Here is a 13,453-nt window from a genome sequence, read left to right as displayed (position 1 = left end):
CCAATATTTTACTGTATATATATATATATATATATATATATATATATATATATATATATATATATATATATATATATATATATATATACTACATATATACTATATACAACTGTTATATAGTATATATACAACTATATACTAACCAGAGGGTACAATCATTTTTCTCATCTGGAGAACCCGGCTGTGCTCTTTTTCGCTCCTAGCTTCAGACCTGACCCACGGACCAGTAAGTAACTTGTACAGCTGGGCTAATTACCGCTGGGTGGGATCACAAAGCCTGGACACATAGCTAGCCAAGCTAAAGGTACGCACACCCAGCCTGCACAAAACGTTAAATCATTTACCGTTTGACGACCACAAGAGGGCAGAAGATTGTAACGTAAACCGGTAAGACTGTTGAATTTTAAATTAGCAGAAAATGTGTGTAGCTTGAGAAAAGAAGGCAGGACTATTTGAGAAAGGAAGGAAAGGGTGAAGATTGACAAAGAAGAGGGAGGGTCTCCCTCTGTCTCTGTGCCATGACAGTCATTTCAAAATGTGTAGGCCTACATGAGCTCAACCTTAACCCAGTAGGCTACTTATTGCCACCTGTATCAGATTCCTTCAAACTCGTATTATCCCTCAACACCTTTTAAAGAAAAGGTTGTAGCAATATTGCAGATGTCATAAAGAAGAAACAACATATATTATATATATTTTAATATTCTATCCTTTTATTTGTTTTTAGTTTTAGTGGTTTAGTGATGACTGGAACAGTGAGTGCTCTGATGATGTGTCTGTTGTCTACTGTGTCTTCAAAGTATGCCTTGTCTCACTGCAAGCAAAATCTACCTACAAATAAAGTAACCTGAACCTGAAACCATCTCAAATGTTGAGTAACATCAGTATCATTGTAAAATCATCAAATCACAGAAATACTGTAGGAACTTTTGCCTTTATGCTATGTCTGCCGCTAGACAAATAAAACCAGACACCTCCTGAATACAACATCCAAACGTGCAGAAATGTTTGTGAGGAAGAGATGAGCGATGTATATTTATTCCTCCTTGCTCGTGAGCAGCATTCCCAGCATGCAGCTGTGCAAATCCACCTCCCCAAGATGCAAACTTCAATAGAATCCATAATAACTGACAGCAGCCTTTATATAGAACCACCCTACCCCACCCTACCCCACCCTACCCCACTACACCCCACTGGGAACCCCAGGATGAGGCCCCTTGGGCGCCCACTGTTCAAGTGTGAGAGAGAGAGTATTTGTTGGTTTGCATATGTTTGTCTGTGTGTGTATAGTCTTTGTGTTTGCATGTATTTGTGTGTGGTATAGGGATCCTATTGTTAGGTTATATTTCAGCTACAATTGCAACATCTAGGATATACGTATATGTGTATGTTAGTAATTAGTGCTTTTATAAGTCGACTTTAAGCCTACTTTGGATTGAACTGGTGTTCTTTTCTGTTCAGTATGGTTGCATGGTTTATTTATCTATACTAATCATACAAAGAAGTTAGTCCAAAAGTTAAAAAAGAAAAGAAAAAAAAAGTAGGCCTAATGTAACAGGATGCTACAACAGAACACGGTTCGTGGGGTCAGAATGGTTACACTTCAAAATTATATGGTCCAAGGTGTTGACTCATCAAACATTACAATAACAAGAAAACATTACCATACATTTTTTTGTTTCAATACTTTATGAAATAATCTAAATTAATCCCTTAATTCTAATTAAAATTAAAATACATTGATCAGAAACATCCCTCTTTTTAGAAAAAAGCTAATCCTAATTCTTTTTTTTCTTCTGCAGTGGTTCAAACTAAACTCCTCTTTTCCATTATTTGAGTGCATGATTAGGCTTTCAAAGACTAACAGCCACTGAGTAATGTTGCCTGCCGCAGAGCAGAAACTAATGAAGCTCTTAAAATGCACACATGCTCACAAAAACGAAACATTTCAGCTACATCCATTTATTAACCTGGGCCATCGTACGGTAGGAATGAGGGCCCAGGTTAACAAGCACAAGGAGGGGGAGACAAAATAGAACTCCATCATGTTGAGATGCTCTATATTGACCCTATCAATGTTGACGATGTGTTACGAAATAATGGAAAGTTACACTTCTCGGAGCTAGTTATGGAGCCACGCCATCTTTCTGAGTGTAGCCCACCAACATTTGCAATTTTAGAAAGGCATTTGCTCGGGAATGGTTTCAGAAGATAGTAAATTGGTCTACACCAACTCTTCGATGCCCTGTGGCGCTGCCGTTTGTAATTATACTTCCTCTCGTAACTTAAACGTAGCCAAGCGTTTCGTTACCTCTCCTATACGGCATTAGGCCCATTAACGCTTCACTCTACTGCGCCTGCGTGACTTATGTGGGTAGAAAGTCCTGAAAAGCCGGTGAGATATATCCATTACCGGTTATTTCAACTGAAGACCCTCATTAGCATCTAGAATTTGTATCAGATCCATCCCCTTTATCTTACGGTAGTGTCTGTTACACTGTCAGCTTGCATTGTACATGCCACCATTGGACTTCGTGTGCTAACGCAGAGATGTCGTTTCGATCCCCCGACTGTGCAATTAGAGTTTGCCATTGTTGAATATGTAATTCACGCTCTCACTGCGCCACTTCACAGCCGCCACAAACAATTTGTTTTCCTCCCTTTGTCGCTCACTCTGAGCGGATTGGGAATATCTCGCTGCAGGTTGAGAGAAGCATAGCTCATGAGTAATTCATCAGCTCAAACATAATATGCGCATATATTCTCCTCGTTGAGCGACCGAGAGTGGAGTGAAATATGAACCCCATGGGTTTCTTTTGGAGCATTGGGATTGTGAAAAAGTCGCTTGCAGGGTGCCTGCATATCTATCCACCCACATACGGTAAATAACTGGGCAAAGAAGTGGTGGTCCTGGTTCCAAAAGCCCCTGGTGAGAGCTAAAGATGTGTCACTTACTCCAAATGTCAACATTATGAACCTCCTTTACTCTGCATGGAAGATGCACTAGGGGACAGTTTGTGTGGTAACATTCTATAATTGGTCTGCCTTTTATTTTGGTTTTATTTAGTTGTTAGATCAGCGGAATAATTTTTCTGACAAGGAGTGTTGAATTTTCATGGAGAAATGCTGCAGGCTATTTCTAACAAGGTGTCTCTGTGGATTGGTCAAATGCAAGCTGGAGTTTGTTTACTTACAAGTTCCCATTGGCTACTGTATTCCTGCCAAAATAGTTTTCCACCCCATTTCCTGTGCCACTGATGTGGTTTCGAAGCTTTGCTCTTACTGTTGGTTACTCACAGCCACTGCACCTCAACTCATCTCTAAATACAATATACATTGTATTCTGTGTGTGTATATTGTACTGTATATTAGATTGAAATTGAATAAAGTATGATGTTGGTGAGACAATTATCGAGGAAGGAGTTGATACCCTCATCAGAAGGAGTAGGGTGTCAGCTTAGTGTTTAGTTTTTTAACAATAGAATTTTCATGATTTTGAAAATGCATGAATATGAAAGATGAAACCATTAATGACTTTGTGAACTGTTACTTGTCTGCCGATAAATGTTACCATAAAACAACGTAGTTTGGACAGGCTGGATCTTAAAAACGTGGCTTTGCTCCAGATGACGAGAGATTAGCGAGGGCTTTCATCAAGCCCACAGAACAGTTTGTTTTGTTTTATTTTGCTCGTTAAAATCTCCCAACAGGACTGTGCCAGCTCCACATATGGTGACTAGGGATCACAGAAGCAATTTTCTTTTTTGACCTTGCCGCAACTTCATTTTCCAAATCCACTAGAATCTCAGTGATGAGTTTTGTCAGCTTCTGTCTAGCCTTTGCCTAAAGACTGTTGCAGGATAAACACGTTTTGATGACAGTTGATGAAGGTTAAACATTTATTTTGGTCCTAAAGGGGCTGTGCTGTGTGTTATGTCCTATAGGGACTGTGCTGCTAAAGTAAAACTAAATTAGCCGGATCTCTGGTCTAACACTAAGAGAAGTCAACACAGCCGTTTTACCCTTCAACCATTGATGTTGAGTGACCCATCGATGATTGGGTTTAGCCAATGTCCTCATTTAAATCAATCCCAAGGTACCACTGCCATAGAAAGGTACATTATTTGATGTGGTAAGTGTTGACCGTGCTTGTAGGGACTCCATTAAATCATTACACAGACAAGAGGGGAAACATCTGCTCGTTTAGCAAGGTGGAAGCCATGTCATTCAGCTGTCAGACCTGGCTCCTCCCTCCTCTCTCTGCTACCAGTTCTCTGGTGTCTCAGGTCAACATGTAATGGTTCCTCTCCTCCCCCTCCCCCTGTGTGGAAGGGTGTACTGTTCACTCTACTGAGACACAGACGGGACCAAAACTAAGACACCTGAAACTGAGTACCTGGTCGCAGCAGAAGGAAGGAACATTATGAGAACTGTCCGACTCCCATTCATCTGTCTCCTCATCTAAGTACGAGGAATTGACAAATTGCCCAAATAAACTGTGAGCGGCCCTAATTTGATTGTTGTCCAAACACAGTGATGGTTCTTTGGAAGGAATTGTCTTTGCGCCAGATAGACAGAGATTGCATTCACTAACTATAAGAACTATAAACTGAATCTCATCAAATGGTTTATTCTGCTTGGCACTCATTACCACAAGATCGATGGCCAATCATGGTGTTGCAATACTTCATCCTGGAAAAATACCCAGTTCTGTAACTGATTATACATACTAGTGTATAGCATAATATAATATATGCAGTACATATTATAGCAAAGTATAACATCAAATAATAGGATCATTTTTGCTTCTGTCTGTCTTCACAGATCATTCACATTGAATGTTGACATCCTATTAGCAATGGATTGATATTCTATAAATGCTAACTGCTGGTGAAAATTTCCCATCACTTGTATTGCACACAAAAGAAGTGTGTTTGAGTGTGTGATTCCCCAGCTAATGGCTCCTGTTTGGACAATGAGAGTTTTGAGGCTTTGAGGGTAATTCACAGCACTTCCCACTTCTTCCCACATCAAAAGTCACAGTTCTTCAGTAAGTCTATCAGCCTGGCTGCCAAATGCTAAGCTGCCAGTCCTCGTTGGGAGGGATATTTTCACACTTCTTGCTGACACTTACCCTGAAAGCCTTTTAGCACGGCGTTAAATGTCCAGGATGATTTGTTTTCACCGTTGATGTTGGAAAAACAATCTGCAGATCTGTGAAAACCTTTTAACAAAGGACAAGGACTCCCACTGACATTCGTTTATTTACGTAACTATTATAAGTCCATCTAATGGCATTTATAGTATGCATAAGCCACCTTATCTCAGTATCTGATTGCACTATGTTGACCACTCATGCTGCTCATTCTTATTTTTATATATATTTTATATTTAAATTGTTTTATTCTTAGATTGTTTAGTTCTTAGAAATAGTTATTTTTTCCAACTCTTACTTAATTTAAGATCCGTAAATGTTTATTGTTGCACCTTCCTGCCACTGTAAATTCTGTGTTTGTATAACATGCATGGCGAATAAACCGAATTCTGATTCTGATGTTGGATGTTTACTTTCTTTTAATTAAATCCATAGTCTATTCATAATTGATCAATACAGACACGTAATTCATTGTCATTTATTCTGGGTAGATCAGTGGAGCATCCTGTTTTAAATATGTGTCTTTATTGAAACCCTGCATTCTTAAATGACCAGTCAGAACAGGACAAGATGTCACCTCTCTTTGCTGATATCTGCTATCCCGTGATACTCTCACATATAAAAGGTACATTTTTAAAAGCCAGATTTATGAAAGTAATTAGCCGCATCAAAATGCAAATGATCGCACTTGATCGACATCTTCAAACCAAAAGCTCAACTCTCTAAAGAAGACATCTTTATCTAAACAAACACACAAGGCACTCCAGTCATCTGTGCAGACTGTGGCAAGCAAGTGTTCCCTGGCAAAATCCTGCTTGAAGGAGAATTGTCACTGAATAGTTATTTTTTGTTTCTACCAGCGCTGACAGCTTTGCATAATCATATGTGTTTATTGTTGAGAGCGACTGTATGTACACGTGTGCGTGTGTGGGGGGGGGTGTGTGTGTGTGTTTTGCAGCTGTGTTCTGATTCAGCCTCAGCCCTCACAGGAGCTTGGTCTTCAGTAACCAGATGGTTTGTGATCATGACCTGAAAAGTGCAGGCAGACAGGCACCACACACACATGCCCACACACACACACATGCCCACACACACATGCCCACACACACACACATGCCCACACACACACATGCCCACACACATGCTCTCACACATGCTCTCACACAGTCCTTGCATCCAGTTGCTCCATGATTACAACATCCCTGTAACCAGTAATTGCATTGCAGGGTACAGCGGCTGCCACAAGTAAACCTCCAATTTAAATCAGACTTTGTAAACCCTTTAGAAACGTGCTCTATGTGCTGTATTCCTCAGACCAGTAGAAAAGCCCCTCAGCCTGGCCAACAATGCTCACTTCACCGGTGTGAGCCTGGGGACTGGCTGTCCTGACTGGCTGCCCTGCCAGGATCCAGCCCAGCCCCCAGTAAGCCAGGGGATCACACCCATTCGACAAGCAGCCTGGACCACATTTGCAATTGACCCAAATTGTTTGTGTTCCTCGCTGAGTAAATAGCAGCTTTGCTTCTTTATGTGGGTACAGTTGAAGTCTCCAAATCCTTTAAGCATCCCAGATTATTCTTCCTCAGCGACCGGGCCAAGCGTGATGAAGAGAAGATAGCTGTGAGATTCATGTGGTCTGAGTATAGCCGTGTGTGGTGTACAGACACCGACGCCTGGTCGGAGGAGGGTGTAGATCTGAACCCCAGACGGAAATGCTGAACCTTACTGAAGGGATACTGAGGGGCTCAAAGGGTTGGTTCATAGGATGATCAGCGGGGTCTAACTGGATCATTTGTCAGCATTAGGACTGTAAGTGTCTTTAATGAAGAGGATCTGTATGAACGCTTTGGTTAATGTGTTTGGTGCTCAGGGTGATAGTCAAATTAACTCTGCTCAACATACGCTGGTCCCCCATGCATGAACTCTGAGTGCTAACAGGAGATCCAGATGGTGTGGCAACTGGAACCATATCAGGCACGATACTTTCAGCAATGCTTTCTGGGATTTGTAGTCAGTACTTATTTTGTGTCAATGACAGCTGTTAGAAGCCTATCAGCCATATGTTTAATGTAAATACAAATTCTAACAAAAGGCAAACAAAGTACCTTTCACATAATGTTTGTGTTCTGTTGCAATACACACACACACACACACACACACACCATACACTCACACACACACACATTTCATATTAATATATGTGTCTCACTATCATCCATTATTGAATTGCATGGACACAGCCGGATGGATTATTTCTAAGGTAATTAGCAATTCATCACATTTAGGTATTAAGGGAATTGGATCAAACCAGATGAAACTGATTTACAGAGGAGGAAAAATACCTTATTTTGTCTCGCTGGCGAAATAGATTTTTCTTGGTGAAATGATTCCCCCTCGTCATGGTCTCTGATTGTCATTGTTTACATGAGCAGCTTGAGGTGACATGAGATTTTATCCTCTAAGAAGGGTGGAAGCACTACAAGCTTTAGGACTCTGCTTCCAGGACATGGCATCATCCAGCCAGCCTGGCTGTGCCAGGCCTTTCACTGGGAACCCACATGTGGCCTATTCTATTCATGTCCTCCCTGCCATTGGCTAAATGCTGATGGTGTTTTCTATAGAAACTGAGGTAAGGGGGGGGGGGGCAACCCAGTTAGCGACATGAGTTCTGCTGATTCAGTCTCCCCCTCTTCCTGTCCACCTTACATCTCTCCTCTCCTCTTGTTGTGCTTCCCAGACCATTAAGGATGTGTCTGACTAAAAAATTTGAATCAGAATCAGAATCAGAAGGATTTTATTCGCCATGAATGTTTGCACAAACAAGGAATTTACTTTGGCAGGGAGGTGCATACATTAAACATATAGGAATATTGAAAACTTAAATATGTGGACTAACTATACAAAAGGAGCAAAGTCTAGCTCATACTAAGGGGGATCTAGCTAAGATTAAGGGGAATACAAAATAAGTCTTATTGACTTAAAATGATTGTACTCGCTGTGAAATATATTATTATTGTTTATTGTTGCTTGCTTTTCTACAGGTACACTCTTGCTCTTTTGAGGTTCATGTTGTTTAATTGTAATTTGTTTAACTGCTCTTATGGTTCTTCCCTTTGGGACTAATTTTTTTTTCACAATACATGCTTCATGTTGTGGCTACCCGCAATGTTTGGGGCTATCTCGTTGTTATGATCAGTGAGTGACCTATGCACTTTTGTAAAGCTCTCTCTTGGAAGTCGCTTTGGATAAAAGCGTCTGCTAAATGCGTAAATGTACATGTGTCAGGATCTCAAATGTAGCTTCTACCGTTACACACACACCTATGCACACACACACCACCTACACATTCTACACACACACACACACACACACACCTATGCAAACATACACACCACCTACACACACCTATGCACACATACAACACACCTACATATACACACCCCACCTACACACACCTCACACACCCCCCTTCTGGCAGATGACGGCCTCTCATAGCTGACTGGCAATGAGGTGAGACTGAATCAAGTTCAGTTGAACTCTTTTTCAATCCTACTCATTTTTGGAAAAATACTTCTTGAATTAGGTTTGAAGCGTTCAATATTTTGAGGGCAAAGACAAAGCTAAAACTGATTTTACTTCAAAGGACTCGTCTATCCCTTTCGTGGTTTCACTGTCTCCTTGTCATTCAAGTTTTTCTTTGTCTTTAAATCCCTCTGGAGAGTAAATCTAGACGGTAGCTGTCGGTGTTAGAACCCTATAGCTCGTCTATTTCAACTTTAGCCAACAATTGTCCGCTGGTGATACTTCACTGAGTTTTTCACAGATGCTGTTCAGCTTTGGTCTCATTCCCTCAGCCTGGTTCGTCTCTCCTTCTTCTCCTCATAATTACACAAAGTCTTAAATAGCTCCATCCATTAATCATCCCCTTTGTCAGGGCTTATACCCAGACGCGCAAAGTGTGCCATTACAAGTCCCAAAAGCGTGGGGCTAATCCATGCTCGATGTTCCATAAAGAGAAGCCCAGTAGTGAGCTCGTATCCCCTCTCTCAGCAGAGATCAAGGTGAAACCGCTCTCGCCAAGCAGCGCGTGTCCGCATTAAACGAATGATCAACTTATAAACTATGTGGCTCGCAAACGCCTTCGTAGTTAGAAAAGGCTCCATCATCTGGAAGTCACCCCTTCTTAAAGGCTACGTTTTAAGGTTCGTCATCGCACAGTTTTTTAAATGAGTGTGCTTGGGGGATTTGCAGGTCTGGCCCACTTATCTGCAGAACCTGGCTCCTGCATACTCCACCGTTAACCACAACTACTGTCCACTCTGGCTGAGGGCTGAGGGCTGTGTTCTCTCTAACTGGGCTGGAGGTCCAGTCTCCAGGGCGCCCCCTCTCCTTGGCTCCCTCCTCACCCCTTCCCCCTGCCCCTCCCCTCCCCTCCCCCTCTCTCCTCAGAACCCTGCAGGAAGAGCGTGGGCGCGTGGCTGGTGCCTGGACGCACCTTGAGGCAGATGCTGGTGTGTTTGAATGATGAGTCAGGAGATGTGGAGGAGTGTGGGGGGCGGTGTGGAGGGTGGACGTGAAGGAAGCTGTACGTGCTACATGTCCAGAGAACCTGATTGGGGGGGGCTCTTTAATAGAACCTGGAGAGGTAATTATGGAAGGGGCTAGAAGGTCAGACCTCCCACTTCACCTCCGCTCTGCGGGGATGGATGGAGAGAGGGATGGGGATGGTCGTCCACTCTTCTCAGAGATGAAAGGCTAGAAGGAGGATTTCAACATCACCTCTCTCTGTTTCTGTCTGTCTCTCTTCCCTTCTCTGTCTCCTTCCCTCTTATTCTATCTCTGTCTCTTTCTCTTTCTTTCTAATCCTAACGAGCAAGATCGGAATGCTATTAAACAATTCTTTTGAATGATCAGGCTCACTTGGGTTCTTAAACGGAAATTAATTAAAGTTTTCGGTTCGATCATTCCAGTGGTTTGGTTTTGCAGACGTGTTCTTTGCAGTGTGGAATAGTATTTCCAATTAAGCTAATTTAATTAAAATGATAAGCCTTCAATTGGCTAACAACTTTGTCGGAGCAAGTCATGGTTTCATAAAAAAAAAAGTAATTAAGACATAAACCTACATAAACTCGGCCTGTCTGTAATCAAATGAAGCACCATAAAAGGGAGACGTCAATAATCTGATATTACAATTTCCCCAGAATTGTTATTTGTATTCATGTTTATCGATGTGCAATTAAAAAGAGAGATGCTCATGAGTTTAACTAGACGTGTGTCTACTACAAAGCACATCTAGCCAGTATCCGTTGGGTTATTAACTGGTATAATATTTTTCTATTATAGGAATAATCGTTTTCCATTATGGGGGAAAAAAAATTAAATTAACTTCCGACGGCCGAGATCTGGGATAATATGGCATCCATCATGGACGGAAAGCGGGTGGAACAGCCCAGACAATTACATCCCCTACCGTCTAATTTCCCCATTGAATACGGGAGAGATATAGAAAGCCCACTGTCTGTGGTCATTGTTAATGAAAGCACCAAATGCAAACAGCCACGGACAGTGGGAAGCAGAATTTCATAAAAGAGAAATTTGCTGTCGAGCTGGCGTTAAAAATACATCAAAAAGTGCATGGAAATAGCAATTTCCTCCACAAGGGATTGAAATGTTAGAAGTAGCCCAAAACAGAGATTAAACAGGATGGGACTGGTAAGTCACAAACATACGAACACACACGCACGCACACACACACACACACACACACACACACACATAATCTCCTGGGAGAGCTGGCAGGAGTGACTGACTGGGACAGGGAGAAAGTGCTGGACTAAAACAGCTGAGAAGAGAGCAGAGACTGGTGAAGAAATTGTCCTTCAGTGCAGACAGAGTCCTCCTCACTATGAGGCAGTGATTGATTGGTTGATTGACTGATCGTGACAGTGGGGGGAAAGGGCCCACACAGCTGTGTAAGGTTGATCTCATGAGCAAAGGAAGCCATCTCTTTCACAAACTGGGACTTGATTCTTTTTTTCCTCTCGGTTCCATTTCCTCCCTATTTCTCATCATCTTTCGTATGTTAGTATGAACTATTAAACCTTTGCTGGAAGATCAAAAGATGAAAGAGATTGATGATAATAGGAGAAAAGGGTATACACGCAGGCTGAATTAGAATAGAACAGCACTAGGCTATAGATAATACAGATTAAAGGGAATGTTTCAGTAGATAAAGTCAGAGTTGTGCTGTGCTGTCATCAGCCTGACATGTTATGTAAAACCAGCTCACCAGACAGGCAGACTGATCCTCCCTATTTACCCAAGAGAAAATATCTACGCACAGTATACCTACAGAGTATAAGTACAAAAAGCTAAAGTAAGTATTTGAAGTTACAAAACCTGTGCATTTTCAGTACACTTCCAATGTGTATAAAAGATAAATATAGTGAAAATATAAAAGCTGTAAGTGGAAAAACCTTCAAACCTACGCTTGCTTATCTTTTTTTCTTGGGTACATTATAGGAACTGGTGCGTATGTCCCAGTCAAAGTTATAACTACAGTCAAAGGGATTATAACAGGAATTATTATGGGATTCAATGCAAAGATTATTGTCAGGATGATGTAAATATGCTGACTGTGCGAGAGGCTCTCTACAGTCACAGCTCTTGAACGGTTACTGAAGCTTGTCCAAAACCTGCACCCCAGCAGAACAAGCTTGTCTTGACACAAACCGCCAAGCATCAAATCATTTCACAGTCTTTCAACAAGAACCCCTGCTGGGAAGCACAGCTGATTCCTGATCAGGTCACAAAACGCTTCATGAAACGGCTGTTTTAAGGCCTGGGTCATCACTGAGATTGGAGTCACGTCTCCTTTGAAGGTAAAAAACCAAAATGCTCACAATCAACGAAAAATCTAAGGTGAACCGAAAACGGTTAAGATATCGGTTAACGAAGTTACACTTTGAATGACTGTATCCACTTTGAGGTAGCCTTTTGATGAGAGCTTTTTGAATGAGCCTGGTAAAAAGGTCTTAATGTCAGAATCTGGCCCTGTCCCAGCCTACAGTAGCCGCTGACATTTTGGAGCTCAATCGATGGACAGTGACCCCCTTCTTCTCAAGCCTCGACCTTTCCAAGCTCAAAAGACAGCATCTCTCTCTCTCTTCCTCATCTTTCCCTCTTCATCTCTCTCTCTCTCTCTTCCTCATCTTTCCCTCTTCATCTCTCTTATCCCCTTCTCTCTAAAACTGTACACGCTCTTTCAAGTGGGCACAGACAATCTGTTGTTTTTTTCAAAAAGCCTTTGATAGCCAAACAAATGAGAACGTCTTGACTTATTGATGCTGAGCTTCGCCCGTGGAGAAAAGTAGGCTGGACAAACTCTGGCTTGAAATGAAAACACAGAAGTCAGGTGCCGTCTAAGCAGGTATCTTCCAGCACAGCTGGAGCAAAAACACATTTCTTTTATTTATATATTTCATTTAGTCTTTTATTCAGTCCCAGGTCTGTACGATGGTCCAGGGATATGGAAGAGTGGTTCTTTGGTACCTTGCCTTTCTCATGATGTGGAGTGGATGGAGTTCTAGACTAGATGTGTTTTCTATAACCATGAAATGTCACTGAGTCCAGGCCTCAGGTAAAGTCAGTTCCAGCTGTCGCAGACCCGGTCCAGGAGCCAGCAGGTCACATCAATATTGATGGCACACGTTCAAACTGCTGTGACTGCTGTCCTAACCATGCGTGAAAAACTCAATCTGAAGGTTCATCCTGCCACAGGTCCACACGACACCCCACCCCAGGTGGGGGTGGTGGTGGGGTGCTCGGAACACAAGGGTTCTGAGCTTGTTGGAAGTGTGGGAGAAATGAAAGGATTTACCATTAGCACGAATGAATCCCAATCAGTAGATCAAATATTACCTCATTATTGCAGCCATGTATTATATAATCCATTGTTATTTTACATAATCCTATTATAATATTGTTGCCTTCACTTTGTTGATTCATATGCATTCTTTTGTTGTTTCTTTATCAAAAGGGAGCTTCTCACTATTTTCAAAAGGCCTACTGCAGGAGTCCACATTGTGGGAATCAAACCCTGCTCCCACACAGGGTTTTGTTCATTTAAACTCATGATGTTTCACCCACACCTGAACCTCAACGCTTTCCCTAGACTCAAACATCAATAACATCAGGATTTTACACTCCTCACTGTTGATTGCGAAGAGTCAATACCAGTCCTAGAATCAATAGACAATTTCAGGTCCAGGCTGGGTGGAATTGTTACAGCAGAATTGA

Source organism: Hypomesus transpacificus, chromosome 23 (assembly GCF_021917145.1).
Source record: "Hypomesus transpacificus isolate Combined female chromosome 23, fHypTra1, whole genome shotgun sequence".
Lineage (NCBI taxonomy): Eukaryota > Metazoa > Chordata > Actinopteri > Osmeriformes > Osmeridae > Hypomesus > Hypomesus transpacificus.
Note: the sequence above shows the minus strand (reverse complement) of the source record.